Source organism: Pteropus vampyrus, unplaced genomic scaffold, assembly GCF_000151845.1.
Source record: "Pteropus vampyrus isolate Shadow unplaced genomic scaffold, Pvam_2.0 Scaffold108, whole genome shotgun sequence".
Taxonomy (NCBI): Eukaryota; Metazoa; Chordata; class Mammalia; order Chiroptera; family Pteropodidae; genus Pteropus; species Pteropus vampyrus.
The window spans coordinates 1840593-1862906 of NW_011888889.1; the positions used below are offsets into that span (position 1 = coordinate 1840593).

Genomic DNA, 22314 nt, shown 5'->3' on the forward strand with positions numbered 1-22314 from the left:
TGAGTAACAACCTTGCAAAGACAAAAATGTCAGAAAGACACACCTTCAGAATAGATGAAGACCGCTACCTACTATTTCAACACGAGTTAAAATACGTTAAAGAAATCATACAAGGTATTAAAGAGCAACATAAATGAGAATTAGAAACCTCAGAAATGAAGTGATAGAATTCAGGAAAAAGTTAGAAGTAGGAACAAAACCAATTCAGAAATGAAGACTGAACTAAAAGTAACCCAAAAATGAGTAAACACAAGAGACATGCCTTAAGAAAAATAGAAGATGAAAGAGAAAAAAATAAAAGAAAAAATAATTTTAAAAAAGATATTAAAAGGATTTGGGGGAGAGAAACAGATGTAGAGATAAGCCAAGAATATATAACAAATGTTTAATGGAAATGCCTCAAGAATAAAACCAAAGTAAGGAACAGAATAATTACAAAAACAAAAACAAAAACAAAACAAACAAAACATAATCAAGGACACTTCCTTAAAATCAAAAAATATATATATTTGAAACTACGTATTGAAAAGTTATACTACAATACCTGTGAAAATTGGCCCAGAACTAGCAACATCAATTCATATTACAGTGTAATTACCAGATTTTAAAGAAAAAAATTATTTAGGGCATCCAGAAAAAAAGTTCACTTAGAAAAAAATTAGATTTGTTGCCAAATTTTTGACCACAATGATTTGGATAGAACAAAATGGAGTAAGATTTAATATAGTTAAAGAAATAAAATGTGAGTTGAGGGCTTTCAAGGATTAAGTATGAATACAAAATGTTATCACTGTGCAAAAACTCAGGAAATAAAGTTCCCATGAGTACTTCCTAAGAAATCTATTTGAGAATGAGCTTCAGACAACTATAATGATAGAAGACATCAACATACAGATTGAGGATAAGCATGAAACACACACACACAAACATACACATACATACATGCATGCATACATACATACATGCATACATATATACATATATCTCATAGCACGATAAGACTAATAAGGATGTGTGAGAGTATAAGCTGTAATGGCAATACACTTGACAATATAGAGAAAACACAACTATTAAAAACATGGAAAGATAATGGGGGTAGCAAATACAAAAAATTTTCAGTTGTTTTCAGTAATCTTGTTGGAGTTGGTATCAATGATATCTGTTCTAGGGCTGTTGTGTGTGTATACCACTTGGGTAAACAAATAGATAATCATGTGATATTCTAATTCTATCACTTCTTTCGTTTTTGTAAACCAAGATTCTTAGTGTGGAAAACTTATGTATAGTGTAGGTATAGATAGAGACATTAGATAACATATGTAGAATGTTGCCTAGCTCTGCCTCGAAACAGTGACTAACCCAGTGATTAAACTTCCTTAGCACCCAGATTGTGGTTTAGGAATACTCCTTACCACTAAAAGAAAACAGCTTCTCAGAGAAATGGCTGATTCCAAGTCTGGGCCAGAAAATGTACTAGCTAATCCTGGAAAAATATTGTCATATCAGATAGCAAGGAAGTGCTTAAAGGTTACTAATATCATGTGACAAGACCTCGGGAGCCAACTTAAAAAGGCTTCCAAAGGTCAAAGATGAGAACGTTTTATAATAACTGTAATGAATTAAAATATATAAGTTCATAATTAAAACAAAAATAGAGACTTATTTGGTTACCTTTGCAGGATTCCCAGGAAACAACTCTTATTTTATTAAAATTGGGAAATACAGGGAAAGAATCAAATATTTTTCCAATGGATGTAGGCAATAAGCACCAATGGCTGCTAATGTCACAAAAAGTGTGTCAACCAGACATTTTATACCTCTTGGAGAAAGAATACAGTATCATCCATGTGGTATTCTTCCCCCAACCAAAGTTAAATGTGAGTCTGATAAAGCCTGTAAACCCAGAATAAAGACAGAATAAAAGAACATGGGGTACAATCAGCAAAATCCAGACAGTGGGAAATCTCACAGATCAAAGATTCCATTTCTTCAACAAATATATTGCAAAGAGAATTGGCAGTCGGAGGTGATGGGCAGTAGGGAGAGAGAGAGAGAAAGAGAACATGTAGTTTAAAATTAACATTAAAAACAGGCAAAACTAAACTATGATGTTTTGGGATGGATATATGGATGATAAAACTACAAAGAAAAGCTAGGAAGCAATTACCATTAAAGTCAAAATGTGTCTACTGTCAGGGCTGAAGAAGGGGTTGTGATTAGGAGGGGTGTTGGCAACATTCTATTTATTTCTTGACTGAGATAGTTAGTAGTTTAAAGGATGTGTACTTTATAGTATTTATTAAGTTATAAATTTGTTTCATGCAGCTTTCTGTGTCTGTGTTATATTTTACAATTAAAGATATGTTAGAATAAAAAATATATTTGGTCTTTGATCCTGGTTCCTGGCACAAAACCCCTAAAACACTTGGAATTTCTCCAGTGATAGGAATATCCTTTGTCATTCATAAGAAACACCTATTGAGCACATCAGAGTTTATGTGAATGAGATGCCTTAAAATGGGGCCCCTAGATAGCCACAGGATGGGGCTGGTCACAAGAAAGACCAAGTGATCAAAGGTTCTTAATTTTCAGCCTTTCTAGCAAATCGATCCGACCTGTGGAGGAAGTCATGAGAATCTCTAATTTATAATTAGTCAACAGAAGCGCAGGTAACAAGGATTTGCATTTGGCAGCCGAAGTGGGGGTAGTCTTGTGAGACTGAGTCCTTAAACTGTGAGATCTGATGCTATTTAGGAATTGAGTTAAATTTATAGGACACCCAGTGGTCGCTGAGAATTGAATGGCTTGTGTTGGAAAAAATACATTGGAGAAGGTTAAAAAAATTCATTTGTTAAAAAACAAAAATTCAGCCAAGTAAATTTTAAGATCTAATTGGCTTTACTGAACAATTTATGAATCAGGCAGCATCCCATCTAATAAAAAAAAAAAAAAGGTGCTTGAGAGGCTGTAAAATATGGAAGGCTTTTATAGCAGAAAAGGGGGAAGGACAAGAAAAACAAGAGTGAATTATTTCAGGCAAGTTCGCCTTCCCTAAGAGGAGGACAGAAGGTCTTATCAGGCAATTACCTCATCAGTGCTGATCAGGAAATTCCAGACTGATTGGTTTAAAATTCCATTCCTGGGAGGGGTTGAAATTGCAGTTAGGTTAGGTATTAAGTTGTGGTGGGGCTTAGCATAAGTGACTCCATTTTGGACTTATCTCTTTAATGCACTCACTTCTTTCTGGATACAAGGCTTGAAAAAGTTAAATTAATATATAAAAGGTTGATTCCAGGTACATGCATTTTAGTGGAAACTTATTGAAGAATGCCAAACTTTTAAAATAGGTATTTACTTGAAAAGTGGTATTTATTTTTGCTTTTTAACTTTTCAGCAATAGAAAATTCTTCTACAATAAAGACTATTAAGAGCAATGAGATCGTTTCTTGGCACTAGAGGGTATCTGGTGGGATATGGGAAGAAAATTTGAGAACATGTCTCTATCTGTCTGTCTGTCTATTTTTAAATCATACCCTTTTCTATTTTAATGTTTATTATGCATATATCAGTACTCTAGTACTGTATATAATTTATAAATAAAGAAATATTGGTCATGCATATTCCATTTGTTTTATAGATAGGGAAGTATAAGCAGAATGGTTTAGAGGCCGCTGGTCTACCCACTTGAATAGCTCAGCCGTGAACTGAAAAGCTGAAATGAGGAGGGATGGCAGGCAATGATAGACTGGAGGGAACGACATTTTGGGGGGAAGAAAAGTTTTTCCATAGCCTCGAGTTCATAGACCAATGGGAAGAGAAATGAATGTTATCAATAATTCCAAATATGAGCTCATATACAAACCATAAATATATCAATAATATCTTATATTTTATCTTCACAATAACTCCATTAGATATAACTAACTAATTTTATAAACAAGAAACTGAGATCTGGATAGGTCAAATCAAATAAAACATATCTAAGTGTCAAAATTAAATATTCTGATCCAGTAATCCCTCTACTGGGTATTTACCCCAAAGATTTGAAAATCATATCCGAAAAGATATTTGTACACCAATGTTCATAGCAGCATTATTCACAGTGGCCAGGACATGGAAGCAACCAAAGTGTCCTACAATAGATGATTATCTAAAGAAGCTGTGGTACATATATACAATGGAATATTACTCAGCCATAAGAAGAGATGAAATACTGCCATTTGCAACAACATGGATGGACCTTGAAATAATCATACTAAGCAAAATAAGCCAAACAGAAAAGTTTGAAAATCATACGATATCACATATGTGGGTTATAAACCTAAAAGTAAAAAATGAACAGGACAAACAAACAGAGACTCATGGACATGGACAATGAACTAGTGGTTACCAGAAGGGTGGGGGAAAATTAAAAAATAAAATATTAAAATAATATATAAAAAAATAAATTTTCAAAACGAAATCAAAAACAAATTAAATATTCTAACTTTAATTTGTGTCCTCAGTTTTGGAGTGATAATAGTATTTTTGGTGTTTGTAGTAAATTTATTCTCCTATTTAAGACAGGCAGACAATAAAAAATATTTTCCTAGGCTAAACGAAAAATAACAATTAGCTGTGGGTTTCTAGAGCAGATAATTGGATTGTAAATTAGTGGAGATTGACCATAATTTTGTAGGTATTCAAAAAGAGATCAGAAGTATACTTATCCAAAATAGATAAATATTTGGTAGTATTAAATTACTGTCCTGGATTAGTAACCTGCCTTCTCAGTGTTCCAGATACCCAAAGGTAAGATTGTCTTACTTTCTGGTAACTAATCAGGCACTGACTTGAAATGTTGGCACACTGCAATGTGATTTAGGCAAGCATAGTGTAGCCCTACTTGCTGTATGGAGAAAATAATGATGATAATATTTCAGTGACTCTTTTTGAATTGCCAGCATATGTTTAGAAGAATTATTATATTTTGTAACATGCTTATGTAGCAGCATAAGGGCTAATTGCTGTTGTTTGTTTAGTTTATTGCGATTTGCAAAAATTTGTTACAGCTTAGAGCACCAGGCCCACTTTACTGCATACCTTTTGCAAGGGGGGTGGATCTTAGAATCAAGTATGGATCAGGAAAATAAATCAAGACCAAAAGTTGCAAAAAGAATGAATTAAAAGTCAATCAGTAGGCCAGGCCTGGACACTGAGTACCAGTCACAATGCAGCAACACTGAATTCATTAAGTTCCATGGGTTCGTACTCTTTGTACTCTTTTTAAGTGATCACTGATCATTTAGCAAGGCCCAAGGAGGATGGGAGCAAGTTGGAAGGCTGCCCCCAGCTCTCTGAGAGCTTACATTTGGCCAAAAGAACAGGCCAGAGGCATAAATTAAAAGCAAATCCAAAAAGTCAAAGTAGACCGTGACAGTCTCAAAGGTATGAGACTTCAAAGCCATAGACTTTTGTACTGTATTTGTCACGAAACAATAAATACTTTGAAATTGAAAATACATCCCCCTTTTAAGGAAAGACTCCATCTGATTGGACCAAAGACTAACCAATGCCAAGTATAACATATTTATGATTTATTGTCAAGAGTAGATTACGCACACCAATGGTTTATTTAGTCATGACATTTTAAGCACTCAAAGTAAACATTTTCAAAGTGGTCGAATAACAAAGTGGTGGTGCTATATTTTTCTTAATTTTTTCCTAATATGAAGAAGTCAAAAGCAGAATTACAGAACAACTTGTTTGTGTATGAGTGAAAATAATTTTGGCATCATGCTATAAGAATGGTTCCTTCTACAGAGTCTATAAATGGAATGGAAGGGCTGTTGAAGATGCCTTTCACGGTATGGGAGGATGAAAGTTTCTCAGATGCTCTCAGGTCATTTTGATAAGAGGAGGCTATATTTCCTCATTATTGCTACTGCTGTGAATTTGCAACAAGGAACTCTTCTTTCTTGAGATACTTTACAATCTGCAGACTTTGACGCAAGAATATCTCTACTCTGATAGTTACCTGTCTGGAACATTGTGAGGAGAGTCTGCTTGAGTCTCCAAGTCCATTAGGAAGAAGAATGGATTATTAGAAGCCCAAGAGTCATTTGTAAGAAAATCTGGACCATTGACTGCTCTTATGCTGTTTTCTGGCAGTGCAGTCATTGCTATAGCTTGTGTATTTGACCATGTATGTCTCACCATCTTGGGATACAATAATTAAAAGTCATATGGATACTTGTAATATACATTTTCTTTCAACAGAAATAGGAAAAAGTCATCAACAGTATCACAAAATTCCAGCATTCTGGGTCTTTGTCACTACTAACAATTCTTCAGCACCTTCTGGCTGATGAGAAAATTTCTGGAATGTTGTATAAAGCAACTGTGTCTATCTCTGAGGCAAGGGATTTGTGAACATGTTAGAATTTTACCATAAGTAAATTTGACTTTCAAAAGCATATATGGAAGAATCGCTTATCTGTACATACCTCTATTTACAGTTAATCCTTGATTAAGGATTACCATTGCTGTTATAAGGCTTGGCTTGGTTCCTGACTGGGTGAATACCTTCAAGATGATTTATTTCTAAGTCACTATGAAAAATAACCATACAGTTTCTTACAGTATTATCAATAATATATTATTTTCCATTCTATAGTCTTGATCTGAAACACGAGTTCAAAACATTTATCTTTGAATTCATTACTAGGAAAGCTTCACTTCCCTTGAAGAACTATTAGCCCTTTTTGAAAATGGCAATTATGTAATTGGTAAGGGCACTTGGCTAACAGGAAGCTCACTGGTTTAATTTATTACTCAATGGTATGTTTACTCTTACCTGTATGTTTTTTCTTGGCTCATATTTTAATATTTCTAAATATTTATTTTTAAAATTTGCTATGTGTGTCTTTTAGAGTTGTTCAAATCCTTCATTCAATAAAGTCGTGGTATAATATAACAAAGTAACAAACAAAGGGATCAAGTTTAGGAATAAAATAAAACAACTCTATAGAATTCCCATGGAATTACTTCCTCACTACTCAAGTCAACGTACTGAAGTTTCTCCCTTGGAAATCAAGCCTGGAATTCTTTTTTCATTTTTGATTGAATGTGACTTTGGGAAAATCAGCTGGAAGCTCTACTCCGGGGAGATATCAATGTTAATAAAATTCTAAGGAATTTGCTAACTCATCATTTGCACCCCAATCACGGCATGTTAGAGGTTTGTGTCCTAAAGTCTTCCTTTTTCAATAAACTAGAGAAGAAATATTTTGAAAGAATTTTTGACCATTTTGCTTTTCCCTCCATTAATGCATGAGAAATTTGATCATTTATCTATAAGTGAAATTAGGAGGAAGAGAAACTTAGTCATTCCTGCTGGCAAAACATCAAGTGCTGGAAATTTTTAAAATATTGGGATGGATACTATTATTCACATGGTTCAAAATTCAAAAAATATAAAATAATATTTACTGAAAAGTTTGTCCTAAACCCTGCCCTCTAGCTGTTTGTCTCCCTTCCCAAGACATAACCAATCCTATCAGTTTCTGGTATATCTTTTTCGGAGATATTTTAGTCATATACAAACAAATGTATGTATATATGTATACATATGAGTATCTATAATTTCCCCCTTTTAATAGAAAGTGTAGCATACTTGTTTTGCATTTCAAAAAGTAGTGCACATAATGTATCTTGAAGATCACTTCATAAAAGTAAAGAGCTTTTTCTCATTTTTTAAAAGCCTTCAAAGGATGTAACTTTATGGCTGTTTCATAATTTACCAGTTTTTTTATATTAATGAACATTTGTACATTTTCAATCTTTTCTTAACTATAAATAATGCTAAATGGACAATTTATGTAGACTGCCATTTCTCATGTGCGTTGTAAGATAAATTCTTATATGTAGACTTAATAGCTCAAAGGATATGTACATTTATAATTGTGTTAGGTATTGTGAATTGCCCTCAGTGGAAGTCATGTTAACTTCCATGCACATCTGCTTTGTGACTACTCATTTCTTCATACTTTTGCCAATAGTGTTCATCAAACTTTCTAATCTTTGCCAATCTAATAAGTAAAAAAATAGTTACTCAATGTTGTTTTAATTTGCAATTGTCTAATGGAGAAAAAATATATATATATTTTTTTAGGATAAAGGGCCACAAAGTTATGTGGAGTTATTATCTGATCCTTAATATTGTTTATGAAATCTGTAGCAGGTCAGCATTAAAGTTCAGAGAGCAAGAACATGGCAACATGCCCAGAACCAAGATGGGAAGAAAAGTCAGCAGGCCCCATTTCAAGCATATTTGCCTTGACAGAGTCCCTTATGATGTCCCTAGAAGGTAACTTTTGTTTTTATTTGAATTCAATTAGAAGCTAAGTTTCAGATTAGCCAATGGCCACAAAAGTTGCTTTTAATTACTTAGGGGAGGGCATTTTTTGTTTTGTTTCTTCTTTCTTTAATCTATCCCATGGAAAAATGAAGTAAAACACGTTCCATATTTATAAATATAACTAAGCCACACAACGCAACTGTGAGGAGTTGGACTAAATCATCTGGGTCACCTGAGGGTTATAAAGATTAAATGGTATGTTTAACACTCTGACTATTTTGCTTAGGGAGGAGGCATGTAACTAATTAGCATAACTGCCTGATGACTTGCAGAAGTAATGTCAGTTGTTTGTTTTTGTTTTGTATTTGATGCTTTTGCATAAGGGAGAATAATTCAATGGTGTTTAATGCTGTATCTTTAAAAATGTTCACATTATCTTTTCCTAAAGTCATATGTTAGTTACATGTTTGTCTTTACAACAAGAACTTCAAAAGCACATGAGAATTGTTATCACGTAATGGGATAAAAAGAGATTAGGAGTTAGGTCTATTGCCCTTCACTAGCTGTGCGACCTTGAGCAAGTCACTTCACCTTTCTGAACTTCCATTTCCTCAGTCGAAAATGGAGATAATAATCTGACCACATACTCCAGGTCTTGCTGAAGAAATAATGGAACACTACACGTGAAAAGGCTTTACAATTGTAAATGGCAATACATCTCTTGGTTGATCTAATATTGATAGTATAGAAACTCAAATACAATATCCTCAGATTAAGTCTTAGAAAAAAAAAAAAACCCTCTTAAAAAGCTTTAGCAAGTCCAAACCAGGTAATTAATATTTTTAAATTTTTGATTAGGGTTTTCTGATTTTTACTGATTCAATAATGTTACATCTCTTGTAAGTGGAAGAGCAATTGTGGAAAAGCTTTGCATTAAAATTATACATATAGGAGAAAATATTTTATGGGCCTAATAGTTTAGGAATGAAATTTGTTCTGTTTAGCAAAGAGTAGGGACTTAATTTGCGTTTATTGAAAAGTGGGTCGGGACTCATTTCTCTCCCTGGTGTTCTATTCTCCTTTGCACTTTTTATACGGAGATCTAACAGCTGGAGCTCATTTCTTTAGTAAAGGTAATGAAGATATTACTATAGACCCGGAGTCTGATACTCTGAAGAAACAATTCCCTCTGGGTTCTGGCAAACCTGGGTTCTGGCAAACCTTGGTCCTGGTAACTCTGCAACTTCCCCACGCCCTACCCCACCCCCCGCCCGCCTTCGCTGCAATGCCCTACGGCTAGCGGGAAGTTGGAGAACTCGCGCAAGAACACACAGGTGCCAGGAGAGCAGTGGGAGGCAGATCCTCTCGTCAGCCCGGCCTGGGGTCCGCAGCACTGGGCGCGACAGCGTCCTGGTGGCTCGCGGAAACCTGTGTGGTGCAGGAGGTGAGGTTCAGCCAGGTGCGCAGGCGGCAGCCCCGGGGCGCCGCGTCGCACGTGGCAACAGGTGCAGCGCGGTCCTGCGCGGACGCCCGGGGCCCGCAGCGCGTCCGCATTTAGCCCGGGAGCGCGCGGGGCTTCGGGATTGGGACCCGGGAGCGCGAGGAGGGAGCCACGGGCGCGACGCGAGCCTCCGGAGCCGGAGTATGTAGGTACAGCCTCGCATGCCTTTCAAGTTTATCGGGGCGCAGCCCCCTTGGACGTCGCCTGGCCTTTGTCTCCAGCTGCGAGGCGCAGGCTGGGGCGGCTTGGAAGGGGCGGCACCGGGTGAAGGGAGCAGAGGCGGCCAAGCTTTTTTCTATTTACAAGTTTCCCGAACTCCCCGCCCTTGCTCCACCCCCTGGCGGCCGGAGAGGCGGGAGGAGGGAGGCGGAGGCGCCGGGGACACCGGGATCCCGCCTGGCAGCAGCCGCCGCAGGCGTGGGGGTGGGGACGGGCCGTGTGTCCCCAGGTGAGCAGGCTGCCCGGCGGGCACGGATTGCTCCGCGGGCCTCCCGGGTGGGCCTGGAGCGCCTCTGCCGAGAGTCCAAAGGGCGTTTGGGCTCGGAGTGCTGGTCTCCTCACTTCTGCGTCTGGCTCCCCGGAGGGCTCGGGTTGGATCCGAGGCTCTGCGGGTAAGTGCGGAGTTGAGTAGATTCCTTCCGCCCAGCCTGTCCGCGGCGGGGATCGCGGCTGAGGGTGGGGAGAGGACTTGGTGAACGCAACCGTTGTAGGGTGACGGACTAGCTTAGAGGGAGGGTGCGGGGACGGGTATTCTAAGGATTTGGGTGCCAAAGTGTGTGTGTGGGGGGGGAAAGTGGGGAGGTAGCCCCAGCGGAGTGGAGGTTGTATGGAGCAGGTCTCACGTGGGGACAGCGCAGCTGGTGCAGAAGGGACGGATGCAGATCTCGTCGTGGCTGTCACCTTGAAAGTGACGGAAGGAGTTTACAGTAAACCCAGTTATTCAGACCGACGAGCATGTACCCTCGGCCGGAAGCCTCCCACCAGACACTTGACCTGCCAGGGCCCAGCAATCCCAGACCTCTCGCAGGGCGGTTCGCTTGGGCCCATTCTCAGCATAAGTAATCAGAGCTGAACAGGGCATTAATGGGGTTGCTGCAATTCCCAAGGGCTTCTCGTCCCGTGCCTTATTCCTGCCGTTCGCTTGTGCTTCTCTAGCACTGTAGAAAAATATACCCCTAAGATCACAGCCTTATTGGTGGATTACTCAATAGTAATTAGTAGGTTTATGTTTTTACTTACCTTAAATAAATCTTTTCAAGGAATACTCTTTCCTACTAAGTTATTTGTCGATTTTGAGTCGGATTAATTGATTTTGGAATAGGAATGGAGTCTTCATTTATCCTGCATAACGTTTCACATACTTTATTAATACTGCTTATTTTAAATAGCATACTCAGAAAGGAAATTCAGCGTGTTTTGTTTGAATAAAAGTCTTAGACAAAACGAGGGGGACGAAAGCATTCATGTTTTGCCAGATGATGATTCAATCATCACGCTAAATCTTCAGGCCTGGGGTGGCAGATGGGCGTGAACGTGTTAGGATTGGAGGAAAGAAGGGAGACAGTCCAGGGGGGTGGAAAACAGTCCAGGGTTCCTGGGAACCTAGGACTTCCTTAAGGTGTCTAGATACACCCAGATAAGTGTTTGATTAACGCTAAAAGAAATTGCATAGTTGGAATTGCAATTTTGTAGATAACACCTTTTCAGAGTTAATTAGGGCGGGAAATGATGGACAACTTAAATTGAAACAGTGATATGTTACTTGTATAGAGCTTTACTATGTATGAAGTGTTTTTATTCATTTTTTTCTTAAGTACAATATTCCGTAAAGAAACCTATACAAAGAATTGATCGGAACTACTTACTTAAAAGAGCAAAAACCTGAGTGGAATTCAGTTTAAAATAAAGTATAGTTACTTATTTAATTTGCTCCAACTTTTTCACCTACTCTTTAAAATCAGCATTATGTGGAGAAAATAGTGCTTATAGAAGATCTGTGCTTTTTAATTATATATCAGTAATTGACGGTTACATTTTTGGAGTATTTCATAGGACTATAAAACGCTAGAATTTTTTTGGTATTTCTGGGAAACTGCAGTTATAAGACTTAAACATTTAAAAAGCATATCACTTAATAGCCCTGTTCTGTTGGCCTTGTTACAATTTCAAAAGTAATGCATGCTTGCTATATAAAAATAGGTGGATTGAGGAAAAGTCTGAGTTAAATCATCCCACCGTTCAAAGATAATCACAATATTTTCTTTATACTTGGTAATATATGACATAAAATTTTATTTTTTACAATTATGCAGTTTATACAAATGTACTATTGCATGCTGGTTTTTTTTTTTCTGCTTAACATATAATGAAAAAGTTCTGTGCTGTTATAGTTCTTCAAGAATCTTAGTGGCTGTGTAATATTACATTATCTAGATTTAACAATTTACTTAGCTATTTCCTTATAGCTTAACTTTTAACTTATTTCCAATTACTATTAAATATGTACTGGTCCAACAAGTATCCTTTATAAAACTTTCTTACAGGGCATAGTTCCTTAGATGGAATTCTTGAAATAAAGTTGATGGTTCAAAGATCTCTGGATACAAACTGACCATTAGCTTTCCAAAATATCTTATACCAAAGTATACTCCCATCAGCACTCAGAGTACCTGTGTTACTATATTGTTAATGTGGGGAAACATCCTTAAAAGGGAAAATAATTATTGCCAACTTTATAGGTGCCATATCAGTATTTAAATTTCCATTTCTTTGATTACAAATGATGTTGAACACCAAAAAATCTAGTTCTTTTCTATTTTTCTTTCCTTTTAATTGAATGTAGTGCCAGATTTTTCTCCTGGGATATTAGTATTTTTCTATTCATAAGAGCCTTTTATGGATTGATAATAAACTTTAGCTTTTCATAATGCAGATTTTTTCTTTTGTCTTTGCCGTATAAAGACAAACATGTAGCACATTGTTTATACTGGTTTTGACTTACAGAAGTTCTATAATGTAGCCAAATCTGTTGACTTTCTCAGAAACAAAACTTTAATGCCCCTGAATAGCTTAAGAACTATATGTGACAGTGGCAGAAGATGACTTTTGAAATAAATTACCCCTCCCCTTTCCCCCCCCAAAAAATTCTGATTTAGATTCTTTTCAAGTCCAATGTAAGTACCTCCATGTCCTGGAGGAGAGGGTACTGCAAAGCAGGTTGTAGATGAGAAAGTTGTGCATGGTAGAGACCATTAGGAACAACACTTTTTGAAATTGGAGCAGAAAGTTTTAAATTCTAGGGAATGAAAGTCTTTCAGATCTATTGTTCTGTAATTATGTATATTAGGCTCACAGTCCCTTTGTTTTTAGTAGTTCATCTGTAGTATTACTTAGCCAGAATTTTATAAATATTCTCTATCGTGGTCTCATTCTGAATTGATGAGTCTTTCTTGATGTCTTGTTAGATATATATCTAGTTATAAATTTTCCCAAATTGATTTTTAACACTGTTCATAAACCATATGAAGAGGAGTAAAAAGCCTTCCTGATTTCCCAAACTTGAGTTATCTTTTCATACTATGGAAGCTTAAAAGTACCTTTAGAACTGGTAAAGGCCTCACTGAGAGTGATTTTTCACTCACCATCTTTTAGAGCCTAAGAATAAGCCAGGGGATCACACATGAGCTGTGCGGATGAGGTTGGTGTTTGGTGTGTGTGTGTTTGAGGGACACTTAGAAATGGGCCCAGACTTTCTCTTGAGGCAGTGGAGATGACCACCACCAAATAGCTGGCAGGTGGCAGGTGCTTGGGCAGTGGTGGCTTGTGGCCTCCAGAAGAGTGACTGAGGATGAGTGACCCCACCCTATTTTTTATTTATTTTTTTAAACAACAAAAAAAGGATTAGATGACATGGTATGGCCTTAGCCTAAAATTTGGTTCAGAAAAGCCTGCTTTGACCAGAGTTCCCCATCCTTGGCAGAACAGTACAGTGTAACTAGGAACTAAGTTTGACTAGCAGCTACTACTTCTAAAAATGTATTTCTAAACCAAACTTTGTAAAAGATTGCCCTGATGATAGTTATTTTTTAAAATGACTTCAATATTCTTTGAAATCATCAGTTATTACTCTGTTATGTGGGCAGATATTCATAGTATTAATGCATGACTTTTTCTTGTTCACTTGGTTTAAGATGAAAAAATTTTTTTCTGTTTTGGAGATGACAGATTTGAGGGTAATCCTTACTGTGTAGATAGAGACAATAAAACTTCATTTTTATACACTGTAAACTAACTTGCAATTTGTGATTGCCTTGATGGTTAACTTTTACACAGTCAAAGGGTTCAACTAATTTAGAGTATAAACAAACTTGACTCTAGAGAGGTGTTTTTCTAAAGTAAATAGCTTTCAGGCACTTCAGAAATACATATTGACTTACAAATCTTTTATTACAAAACCTTATTTTTGTTTATTAAAGCTAGTAGATTTTCCTTAGCCTTCAGTTTAAGCCCCATATTGAAGAGAAATAAAAATTTATTTACCTAAAGGTAAACTGTATTTAACTATTTCTAATAGCCCCAGATCAAAATTAACAGATGTTTTTGTGTCCACATTACTTACATGAGTAAAATAAGAAAAGTCACACATCTTTATTCTAAATTAAAAGTTTTATTTCATTTTGGAGTTGTAAAACTAAGTTTTAAAGTCACTTAAAAGTTTCTCTTGAAGAAACATGTTTATTTTTTTAGTAGAGTTGAATAGATTCTTTTCGAGCAGTGAGAGGAGATGAAGTACAAGTGCAGATCATAAGGTTCTCAAACTACCTGGAAAGGGCAAAAGGGTTGCGAGGAAATGACTTGCAGGTAGTGTAATTTTGTCTGAAATTGTACTGATTTCATGTTTCAGTAAGAGTTGTGCTGGGCGGAAGGGCAGACTCAGCCAGTCCCCCATTGTGCGCACACAACAAGAGGAAGAGCAAAGACTGGCAACAAAACAGACTGGGAACGCATCAGTCTTCTAGGTAAGGTGTCATGAAGAGGGTTTTAAAGCCATTAAATTACAGTCATTCTTTTAAATACTTAGAAATGTTTGTACTTTGTCAGTTTATATTTAAGCTCAATGCAGAGAAAAGAAAATTAGTGCTTAGGTTTGTGGGCCAATCAATCATAGTTACTCTGATCTTCTACAATTAGGTGAAGTATTTTAGAATATTTTGTGTCCTAAATTGTCAGTGAGAAAGGATTCTTTCTGGTTCACACTTGTCGGAAGAGCAGGAAGGAGAGGTGTAAAAATATGTTCTTGTGTAAAGTTTATGGCGGTGTTCATTGAATCTTGACTGTTGAGTTAGCTTCTACTTTTCAGCACTGGAAACTTGCTAATATTTAACTCTGGTATTATTTACATACATACCAGTTCTGAGTGAAAAGTCAATATTTCTTCACCTTATTTCAGATAAGCAGTTCTGGACATACAATGTATTTAGGAGTGTTCAACGACAAATGAGTTCTCTCTGATGTGTATCTCGTAGATTGTTTTGATGATTAACCATACATGATAACAAGTTGAAACTGCATGCCCTTTTAAAACATAGCTTGCACTAGCTTCATGAACAAAAATGGAAGACAATATAGATATAAGCAGTCTATGAGAGGACATTCAAACGTGGTCTCAACCCCTCCCCCCAGCCTCTGTGTCAAGTTGATTGAGTTGCACTTACAAGAATAACTACTGATTAAATCACCTTGTGCTGTAAAAAGTCTGTTTTTATTATATAGTAACTGCTACACTATAGTCATCTCATTCTTGGGCAGATTATAGAATTGAACCATGTTTGCACATTCTACTAACCTAACCACCCAATAGACTGTAATTCATGAGAGGATTGCGGAAGTCCTACTTGCTGGTGAGAGAGAAAGATTGGAGAAATGGGAATTGGGTTACAAAGGGTAAATTTTTCTAAGAAAAATGCACTTGTTGAATTAACTCGTCAGTCTACAGCCCCTATAGTCCCCTATGGAGAACCAAGTCACGTATACATAATATATAGTTAGGATTGTGTTTTCACGTTAAATGGTAACTAAAAGGCATGAGTAAAAATCCTTGCTGTTAGAATCTTTAGTTTAATTTTCATCACCCTCAAACTATGTTCTGTGGGTCAAACACTGTGCAAGGAACAAGGGTGCAGCTATGGTTCTCAGGGGAATCAGAAAAGCCTCAACCATTGCAAAAAGCGCAGTTTGGGAAATGTTAGTTGTGTTCAGGTTGCTGGAAATATTCTCCCAGATCCTTAATATTGTGCCAGACGTTGGGGATTCTGCTACCTCGATCAAATTATGTTAAACCTAAGGCTGTTTTGACATTTTTAGTTATGTAAGGACTCTTGATCACTTTTCCTTCTTACCAGATGAGTTGAGAAGCAGGATGCTTAGCACTGCAGTTTGTAGTTTCACTTACTTTCTCCGGATAATCTTTTTAGTGATCTTTCCCACTATATTTTTGTTATATCTTGTAGGTTTCTTGAGAATGGGGTCTAGACCTTATGATGCTGGATGTATTTTCACTTTTAGAATTATTTTTACCAGATGTAGCCTGGAAGAAATCAGAGAGAGCTCTGATGGCATCGGAGTTTGAAATTCTTAATTTAGTCACAGCTACTAGAAGGTCTTCTAAGCTAGAGATATTAGTTTCCTTACTGCTTTTCTTGACTTCTTGTCCTCCCCTCATGCCCTACACACCCCCTGCCCATCCACTGTGATGTGCATAGCAGACAGAAGAGAGAGTGTGGCAGCTCAGTCTGTGGCCTTGTGTCCTTCTGAAAGACCATGCCATTAGGAGTTAGGCCAACATAGATTGGATGGTGTAAGGTTTTTATTCTTTCTGAGTTATAAATTCTATTTTTTAATAAAATGCCATTCTCAAAACACCAGGCATGCCCATGTGCAAATAGTTGTACAGAATTAATTCCACTTGTGAGAATTTATGACATTCTCCATTTGTGCAGTCACGAGTTGACAATTTCTCATGTGTAGAGAAATGTACATTTTAAAGAGGAATTTAGAAGCATTTTCACTCTACGATTGTTCTTTTATTACATTAATAAGATTTGTGTTTCAGACTAGTTTTGCATTTCTGGAAAACTTTGATGGTTTACTAGAATTGTTAGTTATTAAATTTGATATAATATTCAAGTATTGAAGAGTCCTTTTACTCAAGTATTGAAGAGTAATACTTAAAATTTCTGATGTTGCCTTATGGAGATATTCATGGCAAACAACTATGCAGAAGGATTTACTAATTCATTTTAATTCCAAGATAAGAAGAGTGGGTCTAGTCAATGAAAAGAGAATGGAGATAGGGAAAATCCTGCATTTCTCTTTTTTACAAAAAGCTTTAAATGATCATATGTTACAGATATGACTGTTATGGTTGAAAATGTTGGTTGTATCTTGTTACACTAAATATTTAAAATTTCTAACCTTATAGGCATATAATCAAATGAAAATGATTTTCTACTTCCATGGTATAAATAGAAGCCTGCAGGGCAGGGTATTGCTTTTTTCTTCTCCTTCCTCCTATTGTTAAAATTGGAATAGAGAGGTATGTCAACATTTTGCTAGATTTTGCTTACTCTGATGTCCATTAGGAAACCTTTGAGACATTCTTTGTTATAGAATTGGAAAAAAATGCTACTGATATCCAGAACATTTGGCACAGGAAGTCTGGAGTGTGCACAGACTTCAAAGTTAGACCAAGTCGGGTTCCTCTATGGGGTATTCTATGTTAAGCCGTGTGATTTGGGGTAAGTTACGTCCCTGCCTTTTCACCCGTTGCCTCATCAGACCATCTAGGATAATACCTCTCTCGTGGAGTTATTCTACTACAGTGTCCGGAATGTAGATGATAATGAATAAATGCTAATAACCTTCTTTTATTTCTTGTTTTAAATCTCTTCTGATTCATGGGCGAGAAGTTTCAATTAATTTCCTCCACTCACCTTTGTTGGAGGTATTGCTTGGATCTGCTTTGTTCTCTATTGGAAATTAAATTCCAGGCATAGGAGTTCGATAACTTTCTCTCTTCCTTATAAAGAATTGGTTTGTACCAGTAACGGTTGAGATTATTTATTCTGGGATTTCAGCTTTGTCACCTCTTGGTTTTCCCGAGACTTTGTTTAGTGAGTTGCTGATATTTTATTATATTTGAGCTGTATTTTTTTAAGAGTCAAAGCAGATACTTGTACTTTGTTAAAGTCTAAATTAGATTGCCAGTTTGCTATCAGCACATTTTTTAAAGCATTTAGAATTGAATCATCCCTTCCAACTAGTAAAGCACTTGTGGATTTTACAGTACTGCTGTCCTCAGTTCTAATTTTTAACCTGTAGCTTAGTCCAATAACATTCATATTTAAGAGTTTTGGTTGGAAAATGTTATTATTCATATATTTAAATACTAAAGCAATTCTGAATTTTCATCTTTCAAACAAAGTGAAATAACTCCATATGTTTTTGAAAAGTACCTTGTAAATAGGACATCAAGGATATTTTCATTCATTTATCACATTAACCCTTGAGATGAGGGCAGGGTGGGAGAGCTCTGTTTTATACATGAGAAAATTGAGGACTAGAACTATTTGGGTAGATGTTTTGTATTATGAGTAAGTTATGGAACTAGGACAGGGACCCAGGTCTTCTTTCCTCATGCTCTACTCCCTACTGCCAATGTAATACTGCGCACAAATGGAAAATTGACAGTTAAATATCATTATAATGATATACTTCATTTCTGTGAGATTTTATAGTTTCCAGACTTCAAGAACCAAATAAAATTCTATCAGAACAATCATTTGAATCATTTGGTTGTACAATAATACATTGCAAATATACCCATTTTACAGATAGCATTCCAAGATTGTGCATGTTGCATAGGGACTCATTTTTTTTTTTTTCGGAAACGTTTTTTTCTAGAGAAATTTTGAATCACATTTCCTTATTTTAAGCTGCACAGAGGCAGATAATTCCTGGGTAGATGGAGCTAATGCTCAGTAGAAACTTAACTAGGAGATGAGACCTGGTGTCAATCAGAACCGGGAAGAGAATGTCTCATAAAACCAGTTATACCCTGGGTATCAGTCATGGTTTCTAGCCCTGAAGGTCAGTGGTTCTCTATTACCAGAGTGACTTCTAAGGAATGTACAATGCTTGGACTTGAAACGTCGCTTTATGTAGGTCGGCTCTTTGGGCTGCTGCTGTGACTTAGGTGTGAACATATATTGACCATTGTTAAGGACCTTTTGTTTGCCAGTGGAAAACCTAACATAGGTAATTATTTTCAAGTAAAGGTACAGGAAATTGTTTAGTGAAGGTTGGGAGATACGACGTAAGGTGCCAACTTGTGTAACTACACACCCAACACATTTTTCAATTGGTCTTGGCATGACTCAAAAGGAAAATTATTTCCTTTTAGCCAAGTGGGATTGGAAGAGATGTGTCAACTGTCTGAAAGATTGTAAACAAGGAGCTGTTCATGGTTATTTAACACTTTCAGGAAAAAATTTTTATTTTAGTTTTAAACTCTGACCTGCACATTGAGTTTACTCCTATTTTCTCCAAACCCGTGTTGCCTTTTGGGTAATTTCTTTAACTAGCTGTATATAATTTCGAAACAAACAGAATGCAGAGTCTTTACATCAATTTTTTTTTTTTTTTTTTTAGCCCAAATGTGTAGTCCTCGACGGTGGCCTTTGACAGGCACTGTGTGTAAATGGTGATTTGGTTTTAGTTCTTTCCTTTCATAGGGACAGTTTATTCTCTACTCAGTACTATCCTGGGACTGAGTCTTATTGCTTTGACTCTCATGTTTTTTACTGATTTTCATGAAAAAGCTTGCTTTTTGATGGATTTCTGAAAATTTTCTATAATATAATATCCATAAGAGCAAGAATTTAAACTTGTTCATCTCTCAGGAATACATAGAATAGTACTTTATATTTAATTTGCTCAAAAAATAGGAATACTGACTTACACTGAGATAATATTTTATATTCTCAGAGGTCTATTGGTTTAGGATTGTAGACACCTAGTGTGTGTTCCTGACCTGCTATACAAGGTGATTGTTTAGGTCTGTGGCTATAATGCCCTACAGAGTTGATGCCAGAGGCAAATCCTTCAGGAGGAACTAGGTGAATATATTTCAGGAGGTAACAGTAAAGCAAAATTCTATATAAATAGGGCATGTTCGATGTTCATGAGACCAGACAAAAATGGTAATTGGTAGATGTAGCCAATATTTCAGGTTTTAAATTGGGTAGGAGGGAATTAGTTGGAAGGTGGATTTTAGAACAAGAGCCAAGAAAAACATCTGTAGGTTTTAATGTGAATTAACGGTGTGTTCTGGAATATATACTGCTGTTTACTGACCACATATTCTGTGAAAAGTACATTTAGAGATAAAATTAAGTACCATGAAATGCACCTAACTTAAGTGTACAGTTAAGAGTTTGACGAATAAACATCTGTGTAACCAACACCAGTCAAGACATACTACATGTCCATCACCCCAGAAAGTTCCCTCGACTATATGAAGAAGTTAATAAGCTTTAGTCATAAGAAAGCTTGTTTCACAAGGTTGTTGCCATTATAACAGTAGCAACTAACAGTTGTGCATGTGTTAGAAAGTTTCCAGAAATTACTTTCAAGTCTTAGAACAACCCTATGAGATGGATTGTTATTGTTATATCAATTTTTACAGATGAGGAAAATGAGGCCAAGATTATTTTTGGCTTGCCTAAGGTAGGTAACCCAGTAGCTGAGTAAATGTGGAAGCTTTCCATGAATAACACATGCCCTCCACAGTAACATCAAAAGTTAGTTGACTTTATTATTGTGGGAAGGAGGGTGGAACGAGGATCAAGATTACACATTTGAACTGGGTTTAATGTCCATTGCTGTTTATTAACTCTGTTTCTTGGACAAGATACTGAAGTTCTGGAAACATCAAGTTTAACATTTCTAAAAGGGGAGGAGTGATAGGAAGAAGGTGAATATCATGGGACCTGTCTGTCCCACGGGCTGTCAACTGGGAAGACAACTGTGAGAACACTTTGTAGACTTTGAAGTGCTGTGTGCTGACTTTGTTATCTTTATCCGTGGAAGAGGTAGTTGCCTGCTCCCCCATCCTGGCCTCACACACTGCTAGCTGTGGCTGGACAAGCAGGAACTGACAATGTGTCAAGAGAGACAGTCCCCACTTGTCAGTCCCTCGATGCACTGAACATTATTGACACCACTTTTTCTCTCACAAGTCCTTCTGACATTTAGAAGCCTCAGATTGTTTTACAGCTATTAGGTCAGCCTTACTCCACAATAGGTGTCAACTTTATTGGGAAAGAGTATTTTTAAAATTCTATTTTGATTTTCTTTCTGAAATATTTATGAAACAGTATGAGTTGGTTTGAGGTGGGCGAATTCCTAAGTAACCCAAAGAACTGTGATTTGTTCTGGCCTGAACTGAATTAATTTGGGCATGCTTTTTGTATTCCTGAAGATGAGCTATTCCCACAGTGTGTTTAAGAGCTGCTTATTAAACTTTCTACCTAACTTCAGCATTTAAATTTGGTCAATTCAAACTTTCTACCCAGAGCTGTTTTCTCCTCTCAACAGTTGTTTTCCTCCCTCCCCAGTACACCCGCATCTGGATGGTACCTTGGTCCTGGAGAAGCTATAAAACAAATATTAGGCAGTGGGTAAGGGTTGTCTGGTCCAGGTGTTGTCTTCCAGATGTCTTGGCCTCTGCTGAGGCAGCTCCTTGTGGTTGGTCTTTTGATGACTTTGTCCACGCGTGTGTTGGTTTCTGTGGTCTCTGTTGTGGCTTCTAGTGGAGGGATCAGTATACAGTGACTCTTCTTTGATCTGTTCCAGGCCTTTTCTGGTCCATTGGCCCTCTTAGCACTTACTTTTGTGTGTCTTTCTCTTGGGTCTTCCTCTTTGATCTTCCCCGGAGAGTTGAGAAACTGCCCTTCATATCCCATCTGGAACCCTCTCGTCTCTGCTCTCATTCCCTCCCTCCCCCTTGCTCACTGCCCTTTTCCCCCAGCTCAGAGGTTCCAGATGGGGATCTATGAACCAGGGGTGCCTGATGACAAAATGTTTACCACGATACAGTGAAATGGAAAAAAAAAATACAATGTATTAGCATGTCATCAGGCTAAATTTATATAATCTAAACTAAAAGAATGTTCTTTTTTTCTGCAATTATGTACTGCATTTTCATGTTAAAAAATGTCTTTGTATACTGTTTTGGTAGTAGTAACGATGTTCTTTTATAATAGATTGGTAATATTAAAAAGGTACTTTGTCTGAAGTGTCCTTAGTGGCAAAATTAAGAGCTGGCCTTTTCATGTTGTATCTCCAGATTCTTGGAGGGGAGCGGTTACTAGTCCATAAAATCTGAAAGGTCGAGAAGTACTCACATGTCTGTTCC

At 36.9% G+C, this 22314-nt stretch overlaps 1 protein-coding gene across 5 annotated transcripts in view; it reads left to right on the forward strand.

Moving 5' to 3' along the window:
• The first annotated feature begins 10203 nt into the window (after window positions 1–10203).
• Window positions 10204–22314, forward strand: part of MTUS1 (microtubule associated scaffold protein 1) — a 133908-nt gene continuing 121797 nt past the window's right edge. For 4 of the 5 annotated variants that reach the window (XM_011365259.2, XM_011365260.2, XM_011365261.2 and 1 more), the window contains exon 1: window positions 10204–10450. The gene's annotated coding sequence lies outside the window, so the exon portion shown is untranslated. Of the gene's footprint in view, window positions 10451–14836; window positions 14858–22314 lie in introns of those variants that run through there. The other variant, XM_023533678.1, reaches the window with a different exon arrangement.